Genomic DNA, 13,697 nt, shown 5'->3' on the forward strand with positions numbered 1-13,697 from the left:
TGAAGATGGCCTCTCTCAAGCAACCCTGCAACCAAATAACAAAGAGTCTCTTGTGTCCCCAACACACCCAATACAACGGTAAATTGTATAGGTGCACTAGTTCGGCGAAGAGATGGTGATACAAGTGGTATATGGATGGTAGATAAATGTATTGGTAATCTGAAATTATAAAAACAGTAAGGTAACTAATGGTAAAAGTGAGCGTAAGCGGTATTGCAATTCTAGGAAATAAGGCCTAGGGTTCATACTTTCGCTAGTGCAAGTTCTCTCAACAATAATAACATAATTGGATCACATAACTATCCCTCAACATGCAAGAAAGAGTCACTCCAAAGTCACTAATAGCGGAGAACGAACGAAGAGATTATGGTAGGGTACGAAACCACCTCAAAGTTATTCTTTCCAATCAATCCATTGGGCTATTCCTATAAGTGTCACAAACAGCCCTAGAGTTCGTACTAGAATAACACCTTAAGACACAAATCAACCAAAACCCTAATGCCACCTTGATACTCCAATGTCACCTCAAGTATCCGTGGGTATGATTATACGATATGCATCACACAATCTCAGATTCATCTATTCAACCAACACATAGAACCTCAAAGAGTGCCCCAAAGTTTCTACCGGAGAATCACGACGAATACGTGTGCCAACCCCTATGCATAGGTTCATGGGCAGAACCCGCAAGTTGATCACCAAAACATACATCAAGTGAATCACGTGATATCCCATTGTCACCACAGATACGCACGGCAAGACATACATCAAGTGTTCTCAAATCTTTAAAGACTCAATCCGATAAGATAACTTCAAAGGGGAAACTCAATACATTACAAGAGAGTAGAGGGGGGAGAAAACATCATAAGATCCAACTGTAATAGAAAATCTCGCGATACATCAAGATCGTGCCACCTCAAGAACACGGGAGAGAGAGAGAGAGATCAAACACATAGCTACTGGTACATACCCTCAGCCCCGAGGGAAAAGTACTCCCTCCTCGTCATGGAGAGCGCCGGGATGATGAAGATGGCCACCGGAGAGGGATTCCCCCTCCGGCAGGGTGCCGGAATGGGTCTAGATTGGCTTTTGGTGGCTACGGAGGCTTCTGGCGGCGGAACTCCCGATCTATTGTGTTCCCCGATCGTTTTAGGGTATATGGGTATATATAGGAGGAAGAAGTACGTCAGGGGAGCCACGAGGGGCCCACGAGGGTGGAGGGCGCGCCCAGGGGGTGGGCGCGCCCCCCTGCCTCGTGGCTTCCTCGTTGCTTCCCTTACGTGGACTCTAAGTCTCTCGGGTTGCTTTCCTTCTAAAAATAAGTTCCGTCAAGCTTCAGGTCAATTGGACTCCGTTTGATTTTCCTTTTCTGCGATACTCTAAAACAAGGAAAAACAGAAACTGGCACTGGGCTCTAGGTTAATAGGTTAGTCCCAAAAATCACATAAAATAGCATATAAATGCATATAAAACATCCAAGGTTGATAATATAATAGCATGGAACAATCAAAAATTATAGATACGTTGGAGACGTATCAGATACATGTTGGATTATAGATTATTTGCAACAAAACATTCTAGCAAATACTAAAGTTTTCATCACACAACAAATAACAAGCAATGAAATGAACTTCAACTCAACCAATCCTCGGCATTGGAAACGCTTGCTTTGAACCATAGGTGCTCTGCTAAGGACCAGCTATTGTCAATATCGAGAGCAACGCAGGACTGATCATCCAGGCTGAAGTGGCATATATCGGGACCAGGGTAGGGAACCACCGAAATGTCCAAGGTATAGATAAAGTTGCTTCTCATAAATGGTAGCAACGTTGTGTTAACAGCAGCTGGATCGCCTTTCACGATCATTGGATAGTTTGGTCCAAGGAAGAGCGAGTTTGCTCCAACACTATCAATACTGAACCAGGGAGAAGGTGTTGGCGCTAGCACACTAGTATCCGTCCTGAATACCATGCAACGGGTGTTGGAATAGGTTAGGAGAGGGTGACCATGGGAGACAACATCTGCTTCCTCAGTAGTAACAGTCTGATTGCACTATATAGACAAGAAGAGGTGATCCATCACAATTAGTTGCCAGGCGCCACTGAGTATATAAGTTCTTCTCCTCCTCATGCTCGTGATCATCACCATCGTCATCTCCCCCTTACTTATAAAATTTTTCAAGTATAGGTGGTGGAATGTTCACAGGACCTTGGAAACACAAGAAGAAGGTTAATTAGTAAAGGGAAACTTGCTAACCCGCATGCATGTGGATGAAACAATTATAATTACGATAGAAGACAAACGTACCGAAACTACGAGGATCCCATGCAAAAACAATGCCACGAGTGGTGGCAGCAAACACAAGATCCTCGTATTCAATTGCATCACAGTACACATCCATGTATAGAAACTGATTTTTGAGCAATATCCATCCAGTCGGACCACGAAGGACGGCAACAAGCTTGTCGAAGATAGCAACAACTTGATAGTTCTTGTAATTCCAAGAGTGGTTGGGAACTCGACAAATTGCTATCTTCAATAGACGACAGTCACCATGATCGTATTTGAACGTACGTAGATCATCTGTGTGCTCAACCTCAGGGCACTCTGAGATTTTTGGAAGTGGAATCTGCTGACGAGTGTACACATTCACAAGTTCCCACTCGCAATTGTACCCAATATAAACAACCCAATCTCCATTTGCGCCAGCCCAGGACTTACCCTTAAGCGATGGCATCTTGACATCACACGTATCATTATCAAGAGGCATCAACTTGCACAAGGCGAGGCCTCCGTCGTCCGCGCCCATGCGAACAGGATTATAGTGAAGAAGATAAGGGGGATCAAACCGCTACTGGACCTGTCGTGGAATTGTCACGGCAGATGTCCTTAGTGTCAGGACTTAGTCGCGAGGCCACCGCGTCTATGTGGTAGCTTGAGAGGGGTTGAGCGGGACGAGAGACGCGATGTTTTACCCAGGTTCGGCCCCTCACGGTGGAGATAAAAGCCTACATCCTGCTTCATTGATATTGATGATGATGATCACGGTTACAAGAGTGCTCTATCTTGAGAGCTATTGTCTAAACCTAACTTGTCCAACTTGTGGAACTTGTGAATCTTCTCCCCTTTTGGGGAGCCCTGCCCCTCCTTATATATGTTGGAGGGGCGGGTTACATGTAGAGTCCTATTAGGATTAGGACTAGTCTATCTCTAATACAAACCGGATACAAGTCCTGGTCTTAGCTCCTTTGTAAGATAAATGTTCCTCATGTCTTTCCTCTTAAACCGGCCCACCATTAACATGAACCGGCATGCTGGGACTTGGGCCTTGTCATCCGCACGGAACACGCGCCGGGTCACCAATGAGTCTTCAGGCTCGTAAACCGCCAGACACGTAAACCGCCAGACACGTAAACCGCCAATCCTCTGGCGGTTTACCAATGAAATGCCTAGTCCGGCCGGGTTATACTTCTGGCCGGTTTACGCCGTGGGGTATATCCCCGACATTAGCCCCCAAGTTTAGCTTGGATTTATCCATGGTAAACTTATGCTGCAAAATAAACACAAGAACAAATTTGACAGGTTATGCTCCGGGTTAAAAATTCTTGTAAACCGGTACCTGATCACCCTTAAGTCCTTGTTATTTCCTCCTTCTGGGAAGTCCGGGTTAACAAGCCAGCTTTATACTCAATTTGTTGACATTGGTTTTTCACAGAGAAATATTGTGAAGAATAATCCACTTGAGTCGGCTTCCAAAGCGCCGGTTTAAGGAATATGGGTCTTGAAATACTTATCTGATATTCAGCCGGTTTGAAGATGTAAAACTTGCCGGTTTAATATTACCAAAATGGCCGGTTTATAAATATTGATGGCACCGGGTCATAATTGTTGTCGACACCGGGTCATGTAATTGATCTTCCTGATTTGCTCAAAACTGATAAAATGAAGATGTTCCTCCTTTATATGCATAATACCTGTAGCCCCCAAGCCTTAAGAGGAGAACATAGTGATAACTTAAGACTTGCTCCAATAAGTGTTTCAACCTTGAAGAAATCCGGTTTGTTCATCTCAATCATATAAACAGAATACTCCATATATGTAGCCCCCAAGTGCCGGGTTGTCATGCTTGCAGCAACCTGGGACATGTAATTGCTTATAAAAACTTCAATCAGTGTAACCCCCAAGGGTTGGGTCATTATGCAATAATGAGCAGGGACTTTTTAAATATAATCATGTAGATTTTAGCAGTGATGTGGAGCCCCCAAGGGCCGGCTCATTATAATATGATGAGTCGGGTCTTCAATAAGACTAGTAAAAATGACTTTGCATTAGCCCCCAAGTGTCATGATGCATGCTTGCAGCGACATGAGACTTGCATGTAATCTCAATTTGAATAATGTAGCCCCCAAGTGTCGGGTCGTAAGCCAGCAGCGACTCAGGACTATTCCTTCCATTGTAGAATATATCCTTTGATAAAATAATAGCCATTGCGCTAAAGCAACTTTGAAAACCTCAATAATACCGGTTATTAATAACCATAAAAAAATCCATCCATGTTGGCTATTCAAGATAATATAATCCGGTATGAAAACCTTATTCATTCAATATCATAATTATTATTCAGCCAAATTTGGCTATTTGAATAATATAACCCAATGATTTATAAGCGCATGATTCAAATGATGCGATCCAAATATATACTGGCAACTTACAGTCCAAAGCCAGGCCGGGTCAATAAACACCGGTGATTTGTAATTATGCTTTATTCAACCTGTTTCTGCATACAACAAGTTTAAAGTGTCCTGGCGGTTTACCGCCGGACGGGTCATAATGCCCAACATATAACCCGGGTTTATAACCAAGGCTGCACTTAAGAATAATCAAATATGAAATAGACCATACGTGTGACATTGAATCACATCGTTGGTTTACCAACTTTGTTTTAGTAAGGGTGATAACCCAAATCTTGAGTATGATAACTCCCTTCATATTGTGCCGGTTTATAATAAAACCGTACCGGGTTGTGATAAACACCGGTTTAACCATATATAATACTGGTGACTCGTAGTCAAACCAGACCGGGCTGATAGTCTCCGGATTATAATTTGATCGTGTACTGACAACTTGTAGTTGAAAGCCGAGCCAGGTTGATAAACACCGGTTTACTCCATAATAGGATGGTAACAGAAAATCAAACTGGCCCGATAGCCTCCGGATTAACATTTGACCGTGTTCAGTCAATTTGTAATTTGATAGTCGAACCGTTTTAAGAATTTTTGGTTTAAAAACGCAACAAAGAAATATTTATCAAAACAAAATTTCAAGCAAAGGCAATGATAAAACCATTTGCAAAAAGAGGCTTATTGAGCCGATCAGATGGTGTTACCATGGTCGGACACGACCAAGCTCCCCAATGGTGTAGCTATGGTTCAAGTCAGCCAGGTCCCCAAATGAAACCGTGGCATTATGCCGATCAAGAGGCGTGGCAATGGTTCGGGTTCGACCAAGCCCCCAAGTGATTCTATGGCCTTAGGCCGATCAAGAGGCGTGACTGGTTCAGACTTGACCATGTCCCCAAGTGATCTGGTGGCTTTCGCCTATCAAAAGGTGTTGCATTGGTTCGGACACGACCAAGCCCCCAAGTGATGTTTATAAAATTTTCAAGGGGTAAACCGGAGGCCGCTTTAAGACAGAACAGCTTCGTGTAACCATGCATGATGTAAAAGAACAGAGACCCCGCTTTATGAAGCAGAAGCCCCCATGTGATCAATAATATGTCAGGCCAGTAAGGCGGGATACCCATGTTTGAACCGCGCATCATGGCAGCAGGTCCTCTTTGGCAATTTTTCACAAGAGATAAATTCTTCTTGAACCGGGATCCTGAACCGGATATTGAGAGCTTCAAAGCTTTGTGGGAGATATCTTTCCCTTGAACCGGATTTTAAACCGGAATCTTCATTTTCAGCCGGAAATTTTCTGACGGCCTTTAAACTCGAACTTGCGAGAACTTAATTCCTTTTTGAACCGGACATTGTTAAACCGGATTTGAGTGCTTCAGAGCTTTGTGGGAGAAAGATGTCTCTTGAGCCGGATTCTAAACCGGAGTCATTTCTGATGACCTGGAACTTCTTCATCGAGCCGGGATTTTATAACTGTCATATACTTTCTAAGCCGGAAATTTTCTGACGGCCTTTAAACTTTTATCAATATAACAGTAGCCTCCGGGACCGGGTTATCCTTCCCTCCATCGTCCTGGGGTTCTTAAATTTGCTCAAACTGGCAAGATTCGCTGAGTCATGTCATCGTAGCCCCTGAGTCTCAAAGGTGACTCGAGGAGTTGGCTTGAGATTCTCCATATTTGACCGTGATATAAACCGGCATAACTTGTATATCATTGGCGTTGATAGCACGATGTGAATCCATAGAAGGTTGAGGTGACTGCGGCAGGTTGTAAATGATCCCATATGAGCCGTGTCAGCAACTCGGCCAATGGTTCCTTCCAACTGGCGATTTGAAGTTAATCAAAACTGTAGTGGCGGCGACTTGTGCACTTGCCCATTGAACCATCCAGTGCAAACGGCGGTTGATGATAATTTGTCTCCAATTTGAAAGAAACCCGGGCTACCCAAGCTGTGACTTGCCCGTACCCAATAAACAGCTCATGCAGACAGGTGCGGCCCTGTATGTTGATGTAGACCAGGCCGCGAGAGACGGACAGCAAAGACGACCACAGTATCAGAGGCAGCTCGGATAGATGAGTCAACCGCATGTCATGGCATTGCAAGCTGGTGCGGACGGGGAAAATCGGTACCGGTGTTGTAAACTGGCACGGACAGACGAATTAATGTAGACCAGGTCCACAGAGGTGGCAGCTTTGTGCATGCTTTATTGGGTAATTCGCACGGTCCTGACGAATTGATGCGGACTGGATCACGATATAGACCGGCATGGGTTATCCAATAGCTCAGCGATATAGTAATCCCTTTTTGCAATAGACCATTTGTCCTGCATTGGAAAACTTGCAAGCCAGAGTAATTGCTCTTTTTAAAGAAAGCAATATATAATATGAAAATATAATGGATGGATTTCACCTAATATGTTAGCCAAGAAACATCCACCACAGAATTGATGATCACCACGGTGAAACTGAAATCAATCACGAACTAGTCGGCCATGCGAGCAGACGGATGAATCGGCCGCGGCGTTGTAAACTGGTGCGGACGAGCAAGTTGCCCTCCGCGTTGTAATCCGGCGCGGATGCATGAACCGGCGGCGAGGGCGGACGGGCGAGTCGTCCGTGGCGTTGTAAGGTGGTGCGGACGGGCGAGTCAGTCGGCGCGTTGATGTTAACCGGACCGTGATACGCGTGTCCGTGAAGCTGCGCGGCACAGCCGAACGTGTATCCGCGGTATAACACCACTTTTGTAATGAATAATTTACCTGTATATAACAACACTATAGGGCAGAGTAGTTGTTTTCACAAAAAATTAAGCTGTGCTGATAAAAAGTAAGCCGGATGGATATCACCTGATTTGTCCGGACGACCGATGATCCTTGTGCGGACCAGAATTTAACTGGAACAGATGAAGGCCTACTAGCAGCGTGGATGCTCATCACATAACCAGTTTTTTTTCAGGCGTCTTGTCGCATCTGCCGAGAAGCAGACAGATACAGAGACCAGCATATGCGTGTTGATTGCAACTGGGGCGGGTCAACGAGGTCCAGCGGTGTACGCGGAAAAGGCATCTTGCAGGCGCTGTTGATCCGCCAATCCGATCCAGCGTGGTAGTCCTTTGCTCAAACATGCATACTCACGTGAAGCAAGCAGTTCCTACGAGCATTATTTCTTCCTTGTAAAGATTGCCTCCTCAAGTTTGAGGTTGGATTTGACTCGGTCCTGACACCAGAAAAAAGTAGCAGTAGAGGCGTAACCCGGCGACTCCAGAGGGCTCAGATGATGGTTGAACCGTGGGTTGTTCCTTTTTCTTAATCTCTTTGTTTTCAAACACCAAACACGACCATTGTCTGTATGTGGGCAGCAGTACTTCATGCTAGTCCCCTTTTATTTAATGTAGCACTGATTCCCGTGCTCATCTAGTAGTAGTACTACTAGATCAATTTGGTCTTCTGTCTTGACACGCCCATGTGAAGCGGCAGCCTGATAGCCGGTATGCAGGGGCGCAGGCCACGGGAGCTGCACATATTTTCTCAGAGCAGAACTAGTACTCCTGTGTTGATAAAGAGGCCAGCGACGGCCGGTTTAGCGGAGGATTGATGTGAGGGGAAAGCGGGTTGCGGTGCGATGGACACGAGGTCGCCTCTGAGGTGATGGCGAGGCCGAGTCAGGACCGGGGCCCAGCAGTTCGGAGCCCTGTTTATTTGGTGATGCCGAATCAGACTCTTGTCCGGTCTTGCTTGCAGCAGGAAAAAGTGATCTGCGCTCGGATTGCCCTGTAATACGTGAGGCGCCGCAAGCAAACCCCCAAAAAAATCCCTATGAATCTCAATCTCATATCCTCCGCCACAAAACGCTTCTCAATCTGGCCGATTAACTCATCATTGATGTGAATTTCTCCCCGCCGGTTTTTGTTGAACCGGAAAGTTGCGAACTTCTCGAACCCTAAATAAGATCCCTTCAAGAATTCAACACCACCATGCGCGGGCCCCACGGTGGGCGCCAAATGTCGTGGAATTGTCACGGCAGATGTCCTTAGTGTCAGGACTTAGTCGCGAGGCCAACGCATCTATGTGGTAGCTTGAGAGGGGTTGAGCAGGACGAGAGACGCGATGTTTTACCCAGGTTCGGCCCCTCACGGTGGAGGTAAAAGCCTACATCCTGCTTCATTGATATTGATGATGATGATCACAGTTACAAGAGTGCTCTATCTTGATAGCTATTGTCTAAACCTAACTTGTCCAACTTGTGGAACTTGTGAATCTTCTCCCCTTTTGGGGAGCCCTGCCCCTCCTTATATATGTTGGAGGGGCGGTTACATGTAGAGTCCTATTAGGATTAGGACTAGTCTATCTCTAATACAAACCGGATACAAGTCCTGGTCTTAGCTCCTTTGTAAGATAAATGTTCCTCATGCCTTTCCTCTTAAACCGGCCCACCATTAACATGAACCGGCATGCTGGGACTTGGGCCTTGTCATCCGCACGGAACACGCGCCGGGTCACCAATGAGTCTTCAGGCTCGTAAACCGCCAGACACGTAAACCGCCAATCCTCTGGCGGTTTACCAATGAAACGCCTAGTCCGGCCGGGTTATACTTCCGGCCGGTTTACGCCGCGGGCACAAGGCGAGGCCTCCGTCGTCCGCGCCCATGCGAACAGGCTTATAGTGAGGAAGATAAGGGGGATCAAACCGCTACTGGGCCCTTGGGTTCCTTGTAATGATGTTATTAGTTGAGTCGAGAATGGGCTTGAATGAACCTGCCATGCTAGCCGAGGTGATGACGTCGCACCGATCAATGAGTTCCCTCACCACATCATCTTTCAGATCGGGGCAAGAATAACAGGGTCATTTCCGGCTTGTTCCCTCCATGGAGAAGACGCTCAAACAATGGCAGAAGGAAGGGTGAAGGCAAATGGAGGAGGGAGGAAGAGCGTGCAACAGCAGTTCCAAATCAAGAGGGAAAGGCGAAGAGTCGGTGGACGGTTGCCAGTTTGCCACGGTACACGAAGAGGCGCCCCGACCAACGCGTCCTTTCGAAAATTGTACAAAAGGACTCGCCGTCGTCTCACTGACATGTTGGAACGGGACCACATGTCAACGAAACATGGTGTGTAATTTCTCGTGCAAAATGCGATCTGGCCGCGTTGGCCCGAGGTGCCACATTATTTCTCGACTATATTTTTTTAATGGCGCGCCGTTTAGTTTTGAAGCACGACTAACTGGTACTGTTTGCAGAGAAAATATAAACTACTCTACCACTACTCCACCTCTAGTACTAGTAGTATAAAAAAGATATATAGGCTGGAGCTTCAGAGCTTTCTTGCTAAGGGCTGCCCACTTGCTTCTCACACTATCACCCTCTCTCCGGATCTAAAAAAGACGGCCTATCTCTCCCTCCTCACTGGTGGTCACAGATCCGCCAGGGAAGAAAAGGACATGCAGCATTGACGCACTCGTCATCGGCGAGCGAAGTCACGCACTGATGACAAGGCCGTCCTCTCAGACCTAGAGCCCGCGCGGGATGGCCTCCATCCCCAAGCTCGCTGTCGTAGTGCGTGCCGAGGACGACGACCACGAGGGGAGCCACTTCCCGCCGACCCTCGGGTATGCTACCTCTTTTCGAACCATACCCTTGTTCTATTGCCCCATCTGCCATGTCGCTGCAGGTGGATCTTTTTCCACTCCACCATCTTCCCAATTTGCTATCCTCTGCTCTGCTGGTCGCGCAGACGAAAACCTTAATTTGCACTATTAAAGGAAACCCTACTTCATGCAGACTAATACATGTCTGGGTTGAATAAGGAAAGGAAGGGAGACTGTACTGTCCAAGAGAGTAGGCATCGAACCCGCATCTAGGTTGAAAAGGGGAAAATCAGTAGCTAAGGAACGAGTCTTGTGTCTCTTGGTTGAAGAAGGGAAGAAAGGCATGACAACGCAATAGAGAATGACCAGGTCGATCGGTTTGTTGTCCTCACATAGGAAAAAGGTGGCTAAACATAACAAAAATGGGATGTAATCCACATATGCTTCCTAGATATTTGTTGCTCTGAGCAACCATACCTCCCTCACCACTCTATGCGTCTGTGGAGGTACATCGTACTGATGCGCCCACTGTCCGAATGGGCCTCCCATGCTCTTAGTGTCACTTTTTTGCTGTTAGTATAATGCCAGCAGTCAAGTCAAGCAATGATACTGCTAAAGTGATGTCACATTTAACTAATGCCTCACTCAGTCTAATGCCACCGATAAATTTAAGCAATGCCATTTAATGTCACAGGATTATTTCAGGGTTAGCTGTTGATTGTGGATGTATTAAAGACTTTTCAGCTAAGGCATTCTAATGATGTTGCATAGCCAGTATACCAACGATGAAACTTGGTACTACCTTCAGATTTTTGCATTGTTAATGCTTATAGATTACATACCTCACTTTCATGAGATAAGTTAATTTTTTGTACAGTGTCACCAAAATGCCAAGGCGCTGATGTCATTTTATTTTGGTTAAACTGCACAAAAAATTATGAAGACAAGAGGAAAGGTCAAGAGTGAGAACCTCCTCCTCCGGCTATTCTCTTGATTCGCTCGATCAAGTTTTTATGTTTGATCGATTATCAAGATTGGGATAGCAATTTTTAAGGTCCCCCCGAGTCCGAAATGATATTTACCTTGGAGGTACATGGTTTGCAATTTTTTATACTGTCATTAGTTACTAATGCTAGTTACCTTCAAACTTTTGTATTTGGTTTAATGCTCATATACAGCTAGTATACCAATGCTAAAACGTGTTACCTTTACATTTTGTATTGTTAATTCTTATAGAAATCTTCCAGTGCCAGAGTTTATTGAAATATGTTCAGTAAAACCATTGTATTGTACCCTGTAATAAAATAACTACTTTACTGTTGCACTAGCCACTGGATTAGTGTATATTTGCAGTATTCAAAATTTTGAATGGTGTTACATTAGCGTATGGACATAAATAAAGTGTGGCAAGCTTTCCCAGATATGTGCTCAAGAAAACTACTACCTATTTTTCTAAATACTAGTAGACGTTTGGGTACTTTAAACTGAACCGCGAAAACGTCTTATATTAAGGAACAGAGGGTGTAGAGTTCACTCAAATTATCCCGGTAAAGCTAGTCACACCTTTGTTAAAATTAATGTTCATTATGTTATCGGAGGAGGTCTGTAAGTTTGTCTCTAATGCATGTCGACTACATACCTCAAATCATGATGTAATGTTAAGTCATTTCCTTTTGTACAGTGTCACTGAATTGTCAAGGCGGTGATGGCATTTTATTTTAGTTGAACTGCACAAAATATGCTTAAAAGAAGAGGAAAGGTCAGGAATCGATCATTCTTTCAGAAAGAACTATATATGCCTTTCTGACAACAGCCTCTGTTGCCTTATTTATTCCTTCAAACAGGTGGTTAGAAATAGTCTTGCTACCTTTTCCCATTAAGAAATTGGAATGCTTATATTTGTGAGTCTATGCTTCAACTAGTGCCACTTTTATAGTAATCGCACTTTCAATATCTATGCAAAGAGGGATGCTCGATTTTAGTGGAACTGCACAAAAAGTCCAACTGGTTCAACATTAGGAGCATGTTTTCTTCCAAACCTTTATATCCAATTGGTGGCACTATGAGCTGTTCATTAAGAAGGTATATGGTTTGCTACTATCTTGCTACTCTTTTTGTACTGTCATTAGATAGTAATACTAGTGGTTTGCATGTGAATTTATTGGCAGGGTGGACCTACATTGGAGGTGCAGGACAGGATTCAATGATTGGATGCTCAATTTCGGTTGTATTGATTTCACCTCTTCCATCACTACGAACATGGATATCCTTGGTCTGATGAAGAATAGGCGCTATATTTCTGCTCTGAACAAGCAAATCAATTCAGTATGAAATTGTCCAGGGCAAAACATGACTGTATCAAATTGTCCAGTGCAAAACATGACAGATGCTAAGCGGAAGAGACATGTTTAAACCGAAAATACAAGGTGGGGTATATGTTTACTAGATGCTTGATATTTGTGCAGACAGAGATGTCTGCCCGTTGCTATTTGGAAAACACACAAAATGACCGCAATTTTGGTTGAACTGCACAAGAGAATAGTATAGTCACTACATGGAGTACCATTTCAAAATAGACACAGAAAGATTGGATAGTCACTTCATGGACTGCAGAAAAGTAGTACTATACTATTTATTGGCCAACACTAGGTGCTTCATTGCTTTGGTCTGATTATACAATGGGCATCATTTTGCCTAAGTTAAAGTTTGTATTCCGAAAATAGTCTCGCCGTGTGATGAAGAGAAGACCAAATCATATTGCAGTGGATATTCCTCCATCATGTGTGGTTCATTCTCATGGTTCCAGTTGTTGGTGAAACCACTTATGTTTGCAAGAGGAATTGTAGACTTCACAAACAAATTTTTCTTTCAGTCTATACTGAATGTTGGCCAAGAGAAGCATCCATGTTAGTAGGAAGAACATATGTTTTTTCTAGATCTTTGCTTTCGGAGCTACATATTTGTATATGATCTGTGAATCATTGAGATGCATTAACATGTTGATCTTATGTATGAGAATCGTACTAGTTGGTTTTAGTTGTGGTTGATCTTTGCTTTTGGAGCTACATATTTGTATATGATCTGTGAATCATTGAGATGCATTAACAGTTCCTTATATATGTTCACTCAGTGTTTACAAGTTACTGGTCGATCACTAGCTAGCCTACTAATGCACTCCTGGCTATTTTAGTTGCGACGCAAGATCCAAAGTGGCAGTTTTTTGAATAAAAATGCCTACCTCTGAAGAAACTGAAAAGCTGCTCTGAAGAAAATGTCATGCGAATCTGAAGAAACTGCAAGCGAAAACGTTTGCAAATGCCTTATCTCCTGGCTAAAGTTCATCAACTAATGCCCTCGGCTGCGACTCGTTGCATGCTGCTCCGCGTACTGGCTACGAGCGATTTTGTGTGCCTGCATGCAGCCGCCCGTAATTAAG

The sequence above is a fragment of the Triticum urartu genome, chromosome 7A (assembly GCF_056163025.1).
Source record: "Triticum urartu cultivar PI428250 chromosome 7A, HENAU_Tu73, whole genome shotgun sequence".
In the NCBI taxonomy this organism is placed as follows: domain Eukaryota; kingdom Viridiplantae; phylum Streptophyta; class Magnoliopsida; order Poales; family Poaceae; genus Triticum; species Triticum urartu.